General features: G+C 37.1%; 1 pseudogene; it reads left to right on the top strand.

The window, feature by feature from the left end:
• Positions 1-661: 661 nt before the first annotated feature.
• Positions 662-9,581, top strand: LOC131517930 (olfactory receptor 4F21-like; annotated as a pseudogene).
• The last annotated feature ends 7,163 nt before the right edge of the window (positions 9,582-16,744 follow it).

Raw genomic sequence — 16,744 nt, 5'->3', positions numbered from 1 at the left:
AAGATGCAAAAGGTGTGGAGGACATAATACTGTCTCTAAAAAGAATGTCCATTACTAAATGCTAAAAATATGGGAGATTAGAATGGCTATTAAACGGAAAAGTGTGGGAAGTTATGTAAATCCCTTCTGGAACCATTTAAAAACTCAAAGTTTTCTGGTAACCAATTCTTAAACATGATGTATTTTCCTGATTAAGTTACATAAAAACGTTTACCTTAAATGGCCATACATAAAGTTTTGATTACCAAATGTGACACATCAACAAGAGAAAAAAGAACAAAAACAGTACATAGAAAGTCATGAAGAGGAGGTAACAATAATGATCTTTGTTTTTTCAGAATTATACCAGAAATCTTTCTCTCCTCCAAAAAGTCAATCAGTCAATACAAAAACAGTCTTGCTTTTTCTTTTAAACTCCTGTGCTTCTGTGAGTGCTCTGGATTCAGAGTGACTGCTAAGCCTATTTTCATATCTGATTGGATTTCTTTCTTTTTTAAGGATGAATAATATGTCAGTGTATGTATTTTTTTTTTCAATTCTCATTTATTTTTGGCTCTTGGGGCAATGTTATCTTGTGTATGTATTTCTTTATTCATTCATTCATCCATGGACATTTAGGTTTTTTCCTATCTTGGTTATTGTAAATAATGCTACAGTGAACATGGAAATGCAGATACCTATTCAAGATCCTGATTCTACTCCTATGGATAAACATCCAGAAGAGGAAATGCTGTACCATATGGTAATTACATTTTTAAATTTTTGAAAATTTCCATAATGTTTTCTGTAATGAGTGTACCAATTTACTTCCCACTAATAGTATAACAGGATCCCCTTTTCTCCACATCCTCACCAACATTTGTTTTCTTTTGTTTTTTAAAAGTATCCATACTAACAGGTGAGATGTGAAATTATTTCACTTTCGTTTTGATTTGTGTTTCTCTGAGGATTAGTGACGTTGAGCACATCTCATATTTGCTGACTATTGGTAGGACTTCTTTGGGAAAATGTCCGTTCAGGTTCTTTGCCCATTTTGTAATGAAGTTATTTGCTATTTTGCTATTGAGCTGTATGAGTTCTCTATATATTTTGGATATTAACCCCTTATCAGACAAATCCTATGGGAATATTTTCTTCCATTTTTTTCACTTTGTAAATTGTTACCCTCATTATGTGCAAGCTTTTTAGTTTGATGTGACACTGAATTCATTTTTCTAGTATTTTGTGGAGATTTTTTGCATCTATACTCTTCAGGAATATAGCCTTTAGTTTTCTTCTCTTGTAGTATCCTTATGTACCTTTGGTATCAAGGTAATGTGGGCCTTATAAAATGACTTTGGAAGTATTTCTTCCCCTTCAATTTTTTGGAAGACTTTAACAAATATTAACACTAATTCTTTAAATGTTTGGTAAAATTCACCAGTGAAATCATCTGGTCCTGGACTATTCTCAGAAAGTTTTTAATTCCTGATTCAATCTCTTTATTTGTAATTGATCCATTAAGATTTTATATTTTTTTCATGATTCAGACTTGATACATTTTATATTTCTAGGAATTTATCCATTTCTTGTTAGGTCTTCCAAGTTGTTGCCTATAATTGTTTACAGTAGTCTCAATATCCTATGTATTCTTGTAGTATCAGTTATAAAGTCTCCTTTCTTTCACTTATAATTTTATTTATCTCAATCTTCTCTATTTTTTTTATTAGTTTAACAAAAAATTTGTCTAGTTTTTTATCCTTCCAAAAACAAATTCAGCTTTCATAATCTTTTCCTTGGTTTTTCTACTACTTACTTTTGCACTATTTTATTTCCTTCCTTCTGCTAGCTTTTGGTTTAGTTATTATTTTTCTAGGTCTTTGAAATGTAATGTTAGGTTGTTTGAGAACTTTATTTTTCTTAAGTATCTGTTGTTATAAGATTTTAGAAATATTTTTGCTGTATCCTATGACTTTTGTATGCTCTATTTCCATTTTTGTTTGTCTAATATATTTCCCTTTTTATTTCTTGTTTGGCGCAATGATATTTCAAGAGTGTGTTGTTTAGGGGTGCCCAGGTGGCTCAGTCGGTTAAGCGTCCGACTTCAGCTCAGGTCATGATCTCATGGTCTGTGGGTTCAAGCCCAGCATTGGGCTCTGTGCTGACAGCTCGGAGCCTGGAGCCTGCTTCTGATTCTGTGTCTCCCTCTCTCTCTGCCCCTCTCCTGCTCACACTGTCTCTGTCTCTCAAAAGTAAATAAATGTAGAAAAAAAAATTTTTTAAGAGTGTGTTGTTTAATTTTCACATATTTGTTAATTTTCCAGCTTTATATTGTTATTGATTTCTCCTTTCACACCGTTTTGACCAGAAAATATACTAGATGTTATTTCAATCTTCTTAAATTTGTTAAGATTTGTTTTATACCTAAAAAATGATCTATTTTGGAATATGTTCCATGTGCACTTTAGAAAAATGTGTATTTTGCCACTTTTGGATAAAAGTTTCTCTAGATAGCACTGGGTGTTGTATGTCAGTGATGAACCCCGGGAATCTATATCAAAACCCAAGAGCACACTTTACACACTGTGTGTTAGCCAATTTGACAGTAAATTATTTAAAAAAAAAAAAAAAAAAGAAACTTTTTTTTTAGATGCCTTTTAGATCCATTTAGTCTTAGATCCATTTACTGTTTCCTTATTGATTTATAGCTGCATGATCTAAAGCTTAGTTTTAGTGTTGTTGAAATTGGGGTACTGATGGCCTCCACTATTATTGTATTGCTATCTATTTATCCATTCAATTCTATTAATATTTGCCTTACATATGTATGTAGTCTGATATTGGGTGCATATAGAGTTTTTATATCTTTTTGATGAAGTGATCCTTGTATCATTATACAGTGACCTTCTTTGTGTCTTGTGACAGTTTCTGGCTTAAAGTCTATTTTTCTGATATAAGGATAAATAACCCTCTCTCTTTTGGTTACTATTTGTATAAATATCTTTATCCTTTCCTTCCCCTCTGCCTGCATGTGTTCTTAAAGGTAAAGTTGAGTTTCTTATAGGCAGAGTTAGATAAAAAATGAATATAGTTGGATCTTCATTTTTCTAAAAAATCCATTTAGCCATTCTGTGCCTTTGATTGGATAATTTAGTCCATTTACATTAGAGAACTTACTGCCGATGTGTTCCTTGTTTTATAGGAAACTTACTATAAAACACTTACTGCCAATGTGTTCTGTTTTATAGTTTCTTCTCCTTTCTTCCTCTCTTGCTAACTTCCTTTGTGACTTGATTTTTGTACTGGTTTGCATCAGTTCTTTTTTTCTTTTTTTTTTTTTTAAGTTTATTCATTTTGAGAGAAAGAGAGAGAGAGAGAAAGAGAGAATTCATGCAAGCAAGGGAGGGACAGAGAAAGAGGGAGAAAGAATCCCAGGTAGGTTCTGTGCTATAAGTGCTGAGCCTCTTGTGGGGCTTGATCTCACAGAGATCGTGACCTGAGCTGAAATCAAGAGTCCAACACTCAACCCACTGAACCACCCAGGTGCCCCAATTTTGTTTCAATTCTTTTCTCTTTATCTTTTGTGTATCTACCACACAACATACACCTCTTCTCAAGTGCACATGGGACACACACAAAACTTGATTATTAATTCTCAAAGAAAACATAAATGTCACAAAGTAGAAATATTACAAAAAGTATTTTCTGATAATAATGAAATAAATCTAGAATTTAAAACAAAGTTGAGAAACCAAAGGCCCAACCATCTTGAAATTTGGAAACCTGCACTTAACACTAAGAAAGGACGTACAGACAAAAACATTTAAAAGTCACAGAATTAAAGAATGAATTGGGGCGCCTGGGTGGCGCAGTCGGTTAAGCGTCCGACTTCAGCCAGGTCACGATCTCGCGGTCTGTGAGTTCGAGCCCCGCGTCAGGCTCTGGGCTGATGGCTCGGAGCCTGGAGCCTGTTTCCGATTCTGTGTCTCTCTCTCTCTGCCCCTCCCCCGTTCATGCTCTGTCTCTCTCTGTCCCAAAAATAAATAAAAAACGATGAAAAAAAAAAAAAAAAAAAGAATGAATTAAGTTGCCAAATAAAAAATTAAAAAGAAAGCAAAAATAATACAAACTATAAGAAAGAAAACAAACAAGATAAAAGTAGAAACTAATAAAGAACCAAAAATAGTCTATCAAAGCAATAAAACAAAAATCTTATTTTTAGAAAAAATTACAATGCAGATAAACCATAGCTAATCAAAGATAAAAAGGGATGAAGACACATGTAAATAATAAATGCTAGTGGAATTATTATCTGATAAACAGCAAATTTAAAAAAATCACTAAATACAGTGGTGCTACATGGGTGGAGGCAGGAGGCAAGGAAGATTACAGAAGTCAAAAGTATACAAGGGGAGTACCCAGCCTCGGGCATCTGGCTGGCCCCTCTTGTTTTTACTAGCTTTTCTTCTCAATGGAAACTTCAGACACCAAACAAAACAAAGAATACAGAAATTATACAGATAGTATAGAAGTCACTAAACAACAATTTAAAAAACCCACCTATATCCCACAGAAATTAACAAAAACAAATCCTGAGGAGAGAGAATGTGATTTCCAGAGTTACTAAATTATAATATCCAAAATGTACAATTAAAAAAAAAACAAGTGTGTAAATTTTTAAAAATATATGCCCCATGTACAAGAGAAATAAACAGAATCTATCCCTGAGAAAGCACAGATATTGGACTTACTACAAAAAAAGTTTTAAAAAAACTTTTAAATAAGCTCAAAGAGAAAACAAAAACAACCAAGAGAATGATGGATGAACAAATCAGGATATCAACGAAGATACGGAAATTATAAAAAGGAACCAAACTGCAGCTAAAAAATATAACAACTGAAACAAAAGGACCTGGAAGAAGTGAATATCCACATGCAAAAGAATTGCATCTCTACCTCACATCATATACAAAATGTAATGAAAACTGCATCATTGACTTAAATGTAAGAGCTAAAACCATAACACTCCTAGAAGAAAATACAGATATAACTCATGGCCTTGGACAGGCAGTAAGTTCTTAGATATGACACCAAAAGCGGAAACATAAAATTTTGGACTTTATCAAATTATAAGCTTTTGTGTAATTATATTATCAAAATTGGACTTTATCAAAATTACAAACTTTTGCGCAACAAAGGACATTATCAAGTAAGTGAGAATACAACCTAGGGAATAAGAGGAACATTTATTAACCACATCTCTGACAAGGCTCTAGCATCCAGAATATAGAAAAAAACAATTACAACACAGCAAGAAAAAAAGATAAACTACCCAATTTTTAAATGGACAAAGGACTTAATAGGCATTTCTTCAAAGAAGATATACAAGTAGCCAAGAAGCACATGAAAAGATGCTCAACATTAACAGTTGTTAGGGAAATGCACATCAAAATCATAAGAAACCACTTCATACCCACCATGAGGCCATTTAATAAAAGGAAAATCATCATTGTTGGCAAAACGTGGAGAAATTAGAATTCTTATACACTACTTATGGGAATGTAAACTGATGCAGACATATAGGAAATTTTTTTTCCAGTTTCTCAAAATGTGAAAAACAGAGTTAGCATATGACCCAGCAATTCCACTCCTAGGTATATACCCCCAAGAAGTGAAAAAAAGTTCTAAAAAATTTATACACACATTTACAGCCACACTCATCACAACAGACAGCGGAAGTTATCCAAATATTCATCAACAGATGAATAAACAAAATGCAGCATATCCAAACAATAGAATATTACTCAACCACAAAAAGGAATAAAGTACTGATTCATTCTACAATGTTGATAAACCTCAAAAATATGTTGAGTGAAAGAAGCCAGATATAAAAGCTGACTTGTTGTATGATTCCATTTACATGAAATATCCAGAATAGGTAAATCCACACACACAGAAAATAGATGGGTAGTTTCCAGGATCTGGGGGAAAGACAAAATGGGGAATAATAGCTTAATGGTATGTTTTCTTTTTTTTATTATTATTATTATGAAATTTATTGTCAAATTGGTTTCCATACAACACCCAGTGCTCATCCCAACAGGTGCCGTCAATACCCATCACCCACCCACCCCTCCCTCCCACCCCCCATAAACCCTCAGTTTGTTCTCAGTTTTTAGGAGTCTCTTATGTTTTGGCTCCCTCCCTCTCTAACCATGTTTTTTCTTCCCCTCCCCCATGGTCTTCTGTTAAGTTTCTGTAGCCGCTCTGGAAAACAGTGTGGAGGTTCCTCAGAAAATTAAAAATAGACCTACCCTATGACCCAGAAGTAGTACTGCTAGGAATTTCCCAAGGGATACAGGAGTACTGATACATAGGGTCACTTGTACCCCAATGCTTATAGCAGCACTTTCAACAATAGCCAAATTATGGAAAGAGCCTAAATGTCCATCAACTGATGAATGGATAAAGAAATTGTGGTTTATACACACAATGGAATACTACGTGGCAATGAGAATGAAATATGGCCTTTTGTAGCAACATGGATGGAATTGGAGAGTGTTATGCTAAGTGAAATAAGTCATACAGAGAAGGACAGATTCAATGGTATGTTTTCTTAATGGATGAAAATATTTTAGCACTAAGAAGGGTGATTGTGCAACTTGTGAATGTACAAAATACCACTGGATTATTCACTTCAAAATGATAAATTTTACATTATGTGGATTTAACCTCAATTTTAAAAAGGTAAAAGATATAAATACTCTGAAAACAGATAAAAATATAGCCACTTGCCTGGCTTCCTCCCCCAGAAGACTTGCTCACACCACATCTTCCAACTCGTAAGTTTTGTGGAGCCTTGCTTCCAGTGGTGGTGGCAACAGGTCTCATTTCATAAGCAGACCAGTGCACACCTGGTTAAAATATGTCACATTCAGGCCAGGGACCAAACACTGTGTACAACAGGCAAAGAGCCTCCACAAACAACCGGTCTAAAGGATAAAGTGGCCAGGACAAAACAGCAGAGTACATGTAGCACACACTAGAGACTCTCCCAGAAGTGCCAGGCACTGGGGAACAAGGGACACTACACAGCAGGGCACTATGGGACCTCTTCCTTTATAAGGCCATCACTCTCAAGAACAGAAGACATAGCTGATCTTCCTAACCACAAACAGGCAGAAACTTAGACAAAAAGAAAAGACAGAGAAATTTACCCCAAATGAAAACAGAATAAGGCCACAGCCAGAGAACTAACAAAATAGATATAAGTAACAAGAATAGCAGGAGATTTTTCAACAGAAAATTTCCAAGCCAGAGGGTATGACATGATATATTCAAAGTGCTGAATGGGAAAATCTGAAGCCCAGAATACTCTTTCTCACAAGTCTATTAAGAGAAGGAGACACAAAGAGTTTCCCAGGGCATAAAGCAACTGTATTTTCAGGGAGTCCAAACTACTCAGAAAATTTCTGTCTGCTACATAATTCTCCCCTATACAAAGAGTTACACAAAATACTGCCATCATAAAAGCAGTTAATTAATAGCACTAATTGTGCTTGGGTAGTGACCAAGTTCAACTCAGAGACTTGGTGTTGCCAGCCAGAAATGAGTCTGTTATGAGAACTGTCTCCTAGAATCACATTGGTTTTCTAAAGAAAGAAGAAAAGTGGTTAATGAGTCACCTAGGGGGTGACATCTGTTTTTGTAAATCACCATCTCCTTCCCCTACTAAAATCTGGTTTTTGTTTTTATCTAACCATCTATCATCTATCTATCTATCTATCTATCTATCTATCTATCTATCTATCTACCTACCTACCTACCTACCTATCTATCTGCCTCTTTATATTTTGCCATGAAGGCAAAAGAAAGCTCTTGAAAAACAAGGAAAGCAAATAAATATAACAGGAAGGGGATAATTCCATCAACAATTGTAGCATTGCAATGTCCCTCAGCCTTTGAGTAACTTCTTCTAACAGTATAAACCAAGAGGTTCTGACAGATCAGCCTCATTCTATATTATTCTAGCTTTGGGTCTAAGTTTGTAGTCAACCAAATAAATCAAACTGTTAGGGTTAATCCAAGCCATCTGAGCTAACATATTAAATACAGAATCGTTGTTTAGTGTACTAATATCATTAAATATGGCCAATCCAACATTTTATTCCTTCCATCCAAGTCAAACACTCTTAGGATCCATTCCCATATATAACGTTCCAAGTGTCTATTGATACAGATATGTAAAATCTTACAGTTATTTTGGTGTATACTGCATCTAGTCATGGATTCCATTTTGTCCCTGACTCACCGGAGCTTTCTGGGACTTGAGCCTGACTATAGGACTAGGAACAATGTGAAGAGGTGGGAACAGGCACTGGTAATTGTCAGCAGTCCCCCTCTGGTAACCAACTCAGAAGAGGTCATTATAGTTTTCAGATAAGCACAGACAAATCTCTTCATATAGAGAAAAGAAAAGATGCTCCCACCAGTAAATGAGGATTGAAAGATGTTCTGGTTTCTGAGTTTGTGTTGCTGGGACTTTCTACATCTTGGAAGACTAAAGTTTTTCTCATGTTGACATTCTCCTTGATCTATTTAGGGGTCATCCCAGGAAATTTCTTCATTTTCTTTCTGGTATTTTTTTTTATTCCCATTTACATTTTCCTGTGTACTTCCTGCTGGCCAACCAGTCCCTCATTGATGTGGACTTTTCTTTACCACAGTTCCCAAGATGATTATAGACTTTTTTAATGAATGCAAGATTTCTTTGCAAAGTTTCAGGGCACAGACATGCTTCATCCACATAATGGGCAGAGTGGAGATGGTGTTACTTATAGCCATAGCGTCTGACAGGTACATGGCAATCTGTAAACCTCTTCAGTATCTGGACATCATGAACCCTAAAATACAGGTTTCATTTGTAACTACTTGCTGGGTAACTGTGGTGAACTACTTATGTCTCCATTTGTTTTCGTTACAAACGTGTGCTTTTGTGGTTATATTAGAAGTAAAAACCTTCTATTATAACTTTTCCAGAATCATCAAACTTGCATGCAGAGATGGAGCCAAGTTTGAATTTATTATTGCTGCCAATAATAACATCATGAGCATGGGCACCTTCTTTTTACTAATCCTTTCCTATATCCTTATTTTGGTCACTGTCTGGAAATGTTCTTAGAAAGACTTACCCAAGGCATTTGTCACTCTGTCAGCTCACATCACTGTGTTGACTCAGTTTTTTACCTTATTCATGTTTCTTTTTTTGTTTTGTTTTTTGTTTTTTGACCATAATCACAGTCTGGTTTATTTATTTTTTTAATATGAAATTTATTGTCAAACTTGTTTCCATACAACACCCAGTGCTCATCCCAACAGGTGCCCTCCTCAATGCCCATCACCCACTTTCCCCTCCCTGCCACCACCCATCAACCCTCTGTTTATTCTGTGGCCTTTCCCCACTTCTTCAAGTGATAAATACCTGTTCATTGTATTGACTCACTATAGTATTGACTTTGCTATCACCTCTGTCTTTAATCCTTCCATCTATCTATACATAATAGAACAAAGACATAAAAGTAGCAATAAAAAAGATTGAATGAGCAGGAACATGTCAGATTTTGCTGACTGAATGTGACTCTGGAGCTCTAAAACTATACATCCACTAAGTATCCACTTTGGATACTTCCACTTTGGATACTTCTGACATTTAACATGACCATATCTGAACATAATATCTATCTCACTGAACAGATTCCTACTACTAGAGCATTTATTCATAACCTCTACTACCATGGGAAATGTGAATCCACCATGATATGGGTTATTTTAACAGAGAGTATCACTATCTACTAAATAATACTTACGATTGAAATTGTGATCATTTTGACAGAAGATGGACATAATGACATCTCTTCTGCTTCCCAAAGATTTGCAAATGAAATGCAAACACACTTTGGAGAATGTCAGGAATCATTACATCAAATATACGCAGGACTAGTAATTCTAATTATTCAGGCTGTGTTCCCTCAGAAGAAGATCCAAAAACAAAATTTTATTGCCAGTAGTTTATTTGGAAATTGATTTTTGAAAATCTCATCAAGGGAATAGGAAGTGAGACAGAGATGTGAAGGTTGCTTATGTTGATAAATGTAACTGGGGTGCAAGCCTAGAATGGCCCTCTAGGTTACTCTATAAATTCTGTGGCTTAGAATTGTCCCATTTTAAGGGAAAGGAACTGGAATACTTTTTCGTTTGTAAAGGGTGCAATAACTCCTTAGTATTTCCAGTCCAGAATACTGTGCATGATAGGAAGGAAGCCAGAGGAAAAACCATCAGGTAGACTTCCAGCTGCTGGAAGTAGAAAACTATCTCTTTCTTTGAAAACAATAAATGCAAAGGTATATACCACTTTTTAAAGAACTCAGGCCCCATTTTACCTTATCCTGTCAAAGATTCTCTAACGTGATGGCTGTTTTCAATTTCACAAAAGGAAGACTTAAAACAGAAGTGACAAGCTATAGTGGCACTGTTGCTCAGAGCTAATAGTTATGTTCCCCTCTATTACCCATTCTAAAGCCCCCATCATCAGGCAGTTCTTCTGATGATCTATGTTACTTGACTACTGAGACGATCCAGTTTTTTTAAGAGTAGTTTGAGCCCTGATTAATATGTTCTTGTCAATCTACTGTTGCTACAATTGCCCTATTATAGTTATCATACATCATGAAGCCAACAAGGCATGCCTCATTGAATCCCTAGTTTTAGAAAATCTCTTTGCTGTATCATCTATTAAGAAGCAACCTGGTATTTATCCACTATGGGATAAAAATGAGGTAACTCAGTCTTCCGAATGCTGGTCTTCAAATCTGAGGAATGCCAAATGACATAAAAGCAGTTAAACATTTTAGGTTTATTATAACCCATACTGTGTCTCCCAAAAGAAGCATTCTCCCCACTAAAACAAATCCTAAAATTTGAAAACAGAAAACAGAAGATGCACAAGAACTTCACCGGGATTTATGAAGAGACACTACTGTTTTATCTATCCCTTTGGTTTACAGAACCTATATATTTTATCCACAGGGGACATAGCACATCTAAAGGACACTGGTTCAAAACATATGCCTTAAAGTATAGATTTTGACTCTGCAGGGTATCATCTTCAAGCTGGTGCCTCAGTTGTAATTTTAACAGGCTATCCCAATGTTCTATCAGATAAATAGCTCCCAGTTGTGCAATGTATAATAGGAAAAATGGGTTCCTTATTTATGTGTGTTTTGTGCACTTTCTTTGCTATAAAGTGTGTAGTCTTGGTCTAAGGAAATAGTATACAAGATTTCATATTGGAAATCAGACACTGTGAACACTTGGATAGTGGTACTGGCCAGAACATTCAAGGTAGGAAAGATAATACATACTCATATATATGAATCCCCACGAGGATAAATCTCTCTCTCCTCCAGTTTAGAAAGGGCTCAGTGTCAGTAATTACTCTCAAGTGATTGATTTCAGCCCTCAAAACATGGTACCATTTCAAGGATCTACTTGTGCTGCTGAATAGGTCAAACATTCTACAGTGGTAGTAACTTATAAAAATTCATGTAACAAAAAGCTCATTCTAGGACCTATATATAGCTTTCCTTTCTACCATGATGTCTTCTTCATTCATGGGTCCATCGGGAAAACATTAGGTTAGCTAAGGAAAGCTAACCATTTATTCTTTCAATTACCTAGTTCAATACATTATATCTAATGATTCTTTAAATTATCCATGTTCAAATAAGTTGAGTAATTTCAGGCTCCTAATTGAAACCTGACCGAAACATTCCATTCCAATAAAAAAGAAAAAGAAATATTTCAACAATTCCACTAGGGAATTCTCCAAACATGTAAGAAGAAAAAGCAATCTAAACTTACTCCTTTAGAAATATGTGTATTTTTTAAAAAGATAAAACAGTTTATATGACTGAGATAAAATAAAGGGTCTGTCACACCAAGACACAACAATCAGAGTTCTTACTCAGTTATAAACTTTTCTAGGAGGAGGATCAAGGGAAGATGGCAGCGTAGGAGGATGCTGGGCTCACCGCACATCCTGCTGATCACTTAGATTCCACATATACCTGCCTAAATAACCCAGAAAACCGCCAGAACTAGCAGAACGGAGTCTCTGGAGCCAAGCTCAGACGAGAGGCCCACGGAAGAGGTTAGGAAGGAGGGCAAGGCAGTGCGCGCTCCACGGACTGGCGGGAGGGAACTGGGGCGGAGGGGTGGCCCGCCGACAAGCAGAGCCCCCCAAGTCTGGCTTGCAAAAGCAGAGGGGCTGGATGGAGTGTGTTCTGACAGCAAAAGGAACTTGACATCTGGAAGGTTGTAAGCTAACAGCTCTGCTCGGAGAACGGGAAGGCTGGAGGACAAAGGGAGGGAAAGTTGCTGAGCCCCGGGACAACAGAGCTCAGTTTGGCGGGGAACAAAGGCGCTTGGAGCGCCATCTCCCTCGCCCATCCCCCAGCCAAAATCCCAAAGGGAACCGGATCCTGCCAGGAAAATCACTTGCACCACGCAAACAACCCAATGCTTCTGCAGATCTGCTTCTGCGGATCCATCCCTCTGGCGGGTCTGACTCCCTACCGGTTCCAGAGGGCCCCTCTCGAAGCGGATCTCCGAAGGAAAAGCGAGCTGAGCCTGCCCCTCCTGTCCCTGTGCACCTTGCCGATCCACCCCAGCTAATACGCCAGATCCCCAGCACCACAAGCCTGACAGTGTGCAAGTAGACCAGACAGGCCACGCCACCCCACAGTGAATCCCGCCTCTAGGAGAGGGGAAGAGAAGGCACACACCAGTCTGACTGTGGCCCCAGCGGTGGGCTGAGGGCAGACATCAGGTCTGACTGCGGCTCCGCCCCACCATCGCAAGTTATTCAAGACAGCACAATGGAAGTGCCCCGCAGTCCCGGTTCACTCCAGGGACTATCCAAAATGACCAAACAGAAGAATTCCACTCAGAAAAACGCCCAGGAAATAACAACAGCTAACAAACTGATCAAAAATGATTTAAACAATATAACATAAAGTGAATTTAGAATAATAGTCATAAAATTAATCGCTGGGCTTGAAAACAGTATAAAGGACAGCAGAGAATCTCTTGCTACAGAGATCAAGGGACTAAGGAACAGCCAGGAGGAGCTTAAAAATGCATATCAATGAACTCTAAAATAAAATGGAGACAACTACAGCTCGGATTGAAGATGCAGAGGAGAGAATAGGTGAACTAGAAGATAAAATTATGGAAAAAGAAGAAGCTGAGAAAAAGAGAGATAAAAAAATCCAGGAGTATGAGGGGAAAATTAGAGAACTAAGTGATGCACTAAAGAGAAATAATATATGCATAATTGGTATTCCAGAGGAGGAAGAGAGAGGGAAAGGTGCTGAAGGTGTACTTGAAGAAATAATAGGTGAGAACTTCCTGGATCTGGGGAAGGAAAAAGGCATTGAAATCCAAGAAGCACAGAGAACTCCCTTCAGACATAACTTGAATCGATCTTCTACAGGACATATCATAGTCAAACTGGCAAAATACAAGGATAAAGAGAAAATTCTGACAGTAGCTAGGGATAAACAGGCTCTAACATATAAAGGGAGACCTATAAGACTCGTGACTGATCTCTCTACTGAAACTTGGCAGGCCAGAAAGGAATGGCAGGAGATCTTTAATGTGATGAACAGAAAAACTATGCGGCTGAGAAACCTTTATCCAGCAAGTCTGTCATTTAGGATAGAAGGAGAGATAAAGGTCTTCCCAAACAAACAAAAACTGAAGGAATTCGTCACCACCAAACCAGCCCTACAAGAGATCCTAAGGGGGATCCTGTGAGACAAAGTACCAGAGACATCACTACAAGCATGAAACCTACGGAAATCACAATGACTCTAAACCCATATCTTTCTATAATAACACTGAATGTAAATGGACTAAATGCACCAACCAAAAGACATAGGGTATCAGAATGGATAAAAAAACAAGACCCATCTATCTGCTGTCTACAAGAGACTCATTTTAGACCTGAGGACACCTTCAGATTGAGAGTGAGGGGATGGAGAACTATTTATCATGCCACTGGAAGTCAAAAAAAAGATGAAGTAGCCATACTTATATCAGACAAACTAGACTTTACATTAAAGGCTGCAACAAGAGATGAAGAAAGGCGTTATATAATAATCACAGGGTCTATCCATCAGGAAGAGCTAACAATTATAAATGTCTATGCGCCGAATACAGGAGCCCCCAAATATATAAAACAATTACTCATAAACATAAGCAACCTTATTGATAAGAATGTGGTCATTGCAGGGGACTTTAACACTCCACTTACAGAAATGGATAGATCATCTAGACACAGGGTCAATAAAGAAACAGGGGCCCTAAATGATACATTGGATCAGATGGGCTTGACAGATATATTTAGAACTCTGCATCCCAAGGCAACAGAATATACTTTCTTCTCGAGTGCACATGGAACATTCTCCAAGATAGATCACATGCTGGGTCATAAAACAGCCCTTCATAAGTATACAAGAATTGAGATCATACCATGCATACTTTCAGACCACAATGCTATGAAGCTTGAAATCAACCACAGGAAAAAGTCTGGAAAACCTCCAAAAGCATGGAGGTTGAAGAACACCCTACTAAAGAATGAGTGGGTCAACCAGGCAATTAGAGAAGAAATTAAAAAATATATGGAAACAAACGAAAATGAAAATACAACAGTCCAAACACTTTGGGATACAGCCAAGACAGTCCTGAGGGGAAAACACATTGCAATCCAGGCCTGTCTCAAGAAACAAGAAAAATCCCAAATACAAAATCTAACAGCACACCTAAAGGAAATAGAAGCAGAACAGCAAAGGCAGCCTAAAGCCAGCAGAAGAAGAGAAATCATAAAGATCAGAGCAGAAATAAACAATATAGAATCTAAAAAAACTGTAGAGCAGCTCAATGAAACCAAGAGTTGGTTTTTTGAAAAAATAAACAACATTGACAAACCTCTAGCCAGGCTTCTCAAAAAGAAAAGGGAGATGACCCAAATAGATAAAATCATGAATGAAAATGGAATTATTACAACCAATCCCTCAGAGATACAAGCAATTATCAGGGAATACTATGAAAAATTATATGCCAACAAATTGGACAACCTGGAAGAAATGGACAAATTCCTAAACACCCACACGCTTCCAAAACTGAATCAGGAGGAAACAGAAAGCTTGAACAGACCCATAACCAGCGAAGAAATTGAATCGGTTATCAAAAATCTCCCAACAAATAAGAGTCCAGGACCAGATGGCTTCCCAGGGGAGTTCTACCAGACGTTTAAAGCAGAGATAATACCTATCCTTCTCAAGCTTTTCCAAGAAATAGAAAGGGAAGGAAAACCTCCAGACTCATTCTATGAAGCCAGTATTACTTTGATTCCTAAACCAGTTAGAGACCCAGCAGAAAAAAAAAAAAAAAAAAAGAACTACAGGCCAATATCCCTGATGAATATGGATGCAAAAATTCTCAATAAGATACTAGCAAATCAAATTCAACAGCATATAAAAAGAATTATTCACCATGATCAAGTGGGATTCATTCCTGGGCTGCAGGGCTGGTTCAACATTCGCAAATCAATCAACATGATACATCACATTAATAAAAGAAAAGATAAGAACCATATGATCCTGTCAATCGATGCAGAAAAGGCCTTTGACAAAATCCAGCACCCTTTCTTAATAAAAACCCTTGAGAAAATCAGGATAGAAGGAACATACTTAAAGATCATAAAAGCCATTTATGAAAAGCCCACACCTAACATCATCCTCAATGGGAAAAAACTGAGAGCTTTTTCCCTGAGATCAGGAACACAACAGGGATGCCCACTCTCACTGCTGTTGTTTAACATAGTGTTGGAAATTCTAGCATCAGCAATCAGACAACAAAAGGAAATCAAAGGCATCAAAATTGGCAACTTTCCCTTTTGCAGATGACATGATATTATACATGGAAAATCCGATAGACTCCACCAGAAGTCTGCTAGAACTGATACATGAATTTAGCAAAGTTGCAGGATACAAAATCAATGTACAGAAATCAGTTGCATTCTTATACACTAATAATGAGCAACAGAAAGACAAGTAAAGAAACTGATCCCATTCACAATTGCACCAAGAAGCATAAAATACCTAGGAATAAATCTAACCAAAGATGTTAAAGATCTGTATGCTGAAAACTATAGAGAGCTCATGAAGGAAATTGAAGAAGATATAAAGAAATGGAAAGACATTCCCTGCTCATGGATTGGAAGAATAAATATTGCCAAAATGTCAATACTACCCAAAGCTATCTACACATTCAATGCAATCCCAATCAAAATTGCACCAGCATTCCTCTCGAAACTAGAACAAGCAATCCTAAAATTCCTATGGAACCACAAAAGGCCCCGAATAGCCAAAGTAATTTTGAAGAAGAAGACCAAAGCGGAGGCATCACAATCCCAGACTTTAGCCTCTACTACAAAGCTGTCATCATCAAGACAGCATGGTATTGGCACAAAAACAGACACATAGACCAATGGAATAGAATAGAAACCCCAGAACTAGACCCACAAACGTATGGCCAACTAATCTTTGATAAAGCAGGAGAATATCCAATGGAAAAAAGACAGTCTCTTTAACAAATGGTGCTGGGAGAACTGGACAGCAACATGCAGAAGGTTGAAACTAGA

Source organism: Neofelis nebulosa, chromosome 7 (genome assembly GCF_028018385.1).
Source record: "Neofelis nebulosa isolate mNeoNeb1 chromosome 7, mNeoNeb1.pri, whole genome shotgun sequence".
Taxonomy (NCBI): domain Eukaryota; kingdom Metazoa; phylum Chordata; class Mammalia; order Carnivora; family Felidae; genus Neofelis; species Neofelis nebulosa.
Note: the sequence above shows the minus strand (reverse complement) of the source record. Positions and strands in the feature narration are given on the sequence as shown.